Source organism: Panthera pardus, unplaced genomic scaffold, assembly GCF_024362965.1.
Source record: "Panthera pardus isolate Hobbes unplaced genomic scaffold, ASM2436296v1 HiC_scaffold_1, whole genome shotgun sequence".
NCBI lineage: Eukaryota > Metazoa > Chordata > Mammalia > Carnivora > Felidae > Panthera > Panthera pardus.
Window position 1 is genome coordinate 59,918,148 of NW_026526654.1, and position 4,000 is coordinate 59,922,147.

The window sequence follows — 4,000 nt, forward strand, 5'->3', positions numbered from 1 at the left end:
ATATATATATATATATATATATATATATATATATTCTATTGTTAAATCATTGTATATGTGTTCTTTAGGGTTTAATCTTTGTAAGGTTGGAATGTGTTTTATCTCCGTGGCAATCTCCTAATTGGCATACAGTACAAAAATTAGAATTTCGTGTGTGATTTAAAAATCTGTTAGCAGCTTTATTGAAGTATAATTGACACACAATTAATTACACATGCTTAAAGTGTGTAATTATGTCAAAATTTTGACATATGTATGCACTTGTAAAACATCAACATAACCAAAATAGTGAATATATTCTTCACACCCCCAGATTTTTTGATAATCCTGATGTAACCCCTCTATTCTTCTCTTTTGACCCACTCACTTCTCTCCCCCGAGGCAACCACTGATTTACTTTGGATCACTATAGATTAATATACATATGATGGATTTTTTAAATAAATATTAAAGTATGTACTTTTTGTCTAGTTTCTTTCACTTAGCATAATGATTTTGAGGTTCATCTATGTTGTTGCATTCATCAACAATTCATTCCCTTTTACAAATGAGTAGTATTTCATTGTATAGATATATCACAGTGTACTTACCCGTTTATTTCCTCATGGACATTTGGATTGTTTCCAGCTTTGGTGATATTGCAAGTAAAACAGCTATAAATCTTTGCATATGTGTCTTGATATGAATATAACTTTTCATTTGTCTTATATAAATACCTAGAACTGGAATGGCAAGTCATTATGGTCAGGTATTTCCACTGGCAATTTACGAAAATTTAGACGTTGAACAACATGCTCACCAGTATTTAGCATGGTCAATGTTTTTACTTTGGCCATTCTAATAGGTGTGTGTAACCACACTATGGTTTTGACTTGCATTTCTCTGATGATTAATCATGCTGAACTTTTTTTATGTCTTCATTTGAGAAAGGAAATGTCACCTTTGGTGAAGTGTCTAAAAAACTTTGGCTTATTTTTTTATTAGGTTGTTTGCTTTCTTAATATTGAGTTTTAAGAGTATCATATATATTCTAGATATAAATATTTTATCAGATATAAAATTTGCAAATATTTTTTCTCTGTCATGGTTTGTCTCTTCCTATTAGTCTTTGCTAATTTTGATGAGATCAAACTAATGGATTTTTGTCTTTTATGGGTTTTTGGTTCATCTAAGAAATTTTTTCATTAACAAAGTCAAAAAATTTTTTTTCTCCTAAGTTTTCTTGTAGAAGTTTTAGTTTTATGAAACATATTTAAGCTTAAGATCAATTTTGAATTAATTTTTGCATATGGAGCAAGGCATGGGTAGTTCATTTTGTGCACAGAGAAAGCCAATTGTTCCAGCAAAATGTGTTGAAATAACTTAGTTTCTCCACTGAATTGCCTTTGCATCTTTGCTAAAAATCAATTGAATATATACAAGTGGGACTTATCTGGGCTCTCTATTCCATTGATCTTTTCTCTATCTTGACATGAATATGATACATGCATGATTATTTCAGCTTTATAAAAAGTCTTAATGCTAGCTAATGTGAGTCTTTCAACTTTGTTCTTATTTTTTCAAAGTTGTTTTCATTATTCTTGGTATTCTGCATTTATATATGAATTTTGGAATCATCTTGTCAATTTCTAACAATGCAGAACCTGCTGAGATTTTGATAAGGATCACATAGAATTCTTATAGATCTATTTTGGGACAATTGTCATCTTAGCATTATCGAACCTCCAATTCCTAAAACCAATATAACTATTTATTTTCAGGTCTTTAATGCTTCTCAGCAATGATTTGAGCATACAAGTCTTATGTACCTATAGTTGAATATATCCCTAGTATTTAATATTTTTGATGGTACTGTTTAATTTCAATTTATTTTATTGTTTGTGTATAGAAATATGGTTCGTATTTTTATTATGAACTGGCATCCTGCAAATGTGCTAAACTAACTTACTAGTTCTGGATTCGGGGGAGTTTTGTTTTGCTTTTTGGGGTTTGCTTTACTTATTAATTTTTTTTTAATATTCAACAGTTTTTCTTCACGTAGACAATCCCAAATCCTAAATGCCATGCCTTCTCCAGGCTCCTATCTCCACTTCCCCAGTTCAGAAAGTCACTAAATGGGCTTTCACACTCTGTGTTGCTCCTCCTGGAAAGTTTTCCACTTAGTAAGTTGGAGCAACAGGAAGTTTTCTTATTTGTTTTATTTCTCCCAGAAAGCACTGACCTTTTGGCCTAATATCCAAAGTCATCTTGAGAGCTATTGTTTTATATAGTCAGTTTTTTAGTTCTTCGTTGTTTGAAGATAAATTTATACCTTAATATTCCAATTTGGCCAGAAGCAGATGTAGGTATCGTATGTTTCCATTCACACAAACATTCACCTCCTGTTCTCAATTTTTTTTTTAAATTGAGATATGATTTACATATCATACCACCCACTCTTTTAAAGTATACAATTGAATGAATTTTAGTATATTCACATAATTGTGTAATAATCACAATAAATCACAATCTATTTAATTCCAGAACATTTTCATCATATGAAAAATAAAGACTGATAACCACTATCTCTATGGATTTTTTGCACTGGCCATTTCACATACATGGAACCATGCAATATGTGGCTTTTGTGTCTGACTTCTTTCAGTAAGCATAATATTTTCAAGTATTGTCAATGCTTAGGGTCAATCAGTAATATATTGTTATGGTTAAGTATTAATGCATTATATGGATATACCACTTTTTACTTACTCTTTAATCAATGAATAGATATTTGGGTTGCTTGCTCATTTTGATTATTATAAATAATGTTGCTATTAACATTAATGTACATATTTTTATAGGTATATATTTTCAACTCTTTTGGATATATAGCTAGAAATATAATTGCTAGATCATATGTTTAATTTTGCAGGAACTGCCTAACTATTTTCGAGAGTGATCTTTTGTTCCCTGTGCATGATAGCCTGGAATCTTTCTCCACTCAATAAACTGTGGCTAAATTTTGTATCAACCATAAACACAAGGTTTGTAGGACTGTATCCAGATAGCACACCTGAGTGGGTGGAAATGGAAGGAAAAAAAATAGCAGCACTACATAAATTTCAGACTTTTGTTATAAAAAGGATAATCTTTTCATTACATAGCTGAGCAAACTCTTGGGTCACACTACTTTACCTCAGTACTCATGTGGAACAAAACAATGTGAATATCTAGACTGGTGAATTTAGTCTGTAATAGTATTCTTCCCTGGAGACAAAGAAACTAATACAACGTCTTCTTTGTAAATTATGTGCAAGCTTGTCTGTGGTAGAATTAAAAGCGGGCCTAGAGTTAAGAGTACATTTTAAACGTTCTCCCAATAAATAAATCAGGAAATAAATAAATAAATGGTAACTAAGTGAGGTGATAGATAGGCCAACTAGTGTTAGTGTGGTAATCATTGCAGATGCGTATGTATGTCAGAATATCAGGTGCTTACTTGGGCAGCCCAGGTACTGGGGTTGGAAAACTACAGAGATTAGTGTGGCCCCTGCGCAAGGATGACATGCAAATGTGTGAGGCGTTCCCTAGTTAAGCAGCAAAGCATCATGCTGTGTGTCTTAAATATATACAATTGAGTTTTATTTGCCAATTATACCTCATAAAACTGGGGAAAGAAAGCTGAATGTAGAACTTCTTGCAAGCAATCCAGGCCTTAAAAAAATATCTAGGTTAGCTTTTTTAAAAAGCTATGAGCTTTTTTAAAAAGGGTGAGGAAATCTTACTGGCTTAATTATGATTGAAAAACAGTGATTACAGTTTGTTGAAAAAAAGTTGAGTAAATTAATGGAACCATGGCTCTTTGATTTTGACAATGAATAAGGGAAAGGTAAGAAAAAGAGTATTAAGGGCTCTTGGGTGGCTCAGTGGGTTGTGTCAGACTCATTGTTTCAGCTCAGGAGACTCTTTATCTCTGGTGAGATTGAGCCCCTCATTGGACTCTGTGCTCCGTATGGAGCCG

At 32.2% G+C, this 4,000-nt stretch overlaps 1 non-coding gene across 1 annotated transcript; it reads left to right on the forward strand.

Annotated features, from left to right (window-relative positions):
• The first annotated feature begins 3,470 nt into the window (after positions 1 to 3,470).
• LOC128776662 (U6 spliceosomal RNA) lies at positions 3,471 to 3,574 on the forward strand. Its single transcript, XR_008421842.1, has one exon. It is a non-coding gene; the product is annotated as a U6 spliceosomal RNA (small nuclear RNA).
• The last annotated feature ends 426 nt before the right edge of the window (positions 3,575 to 4,000 follow it).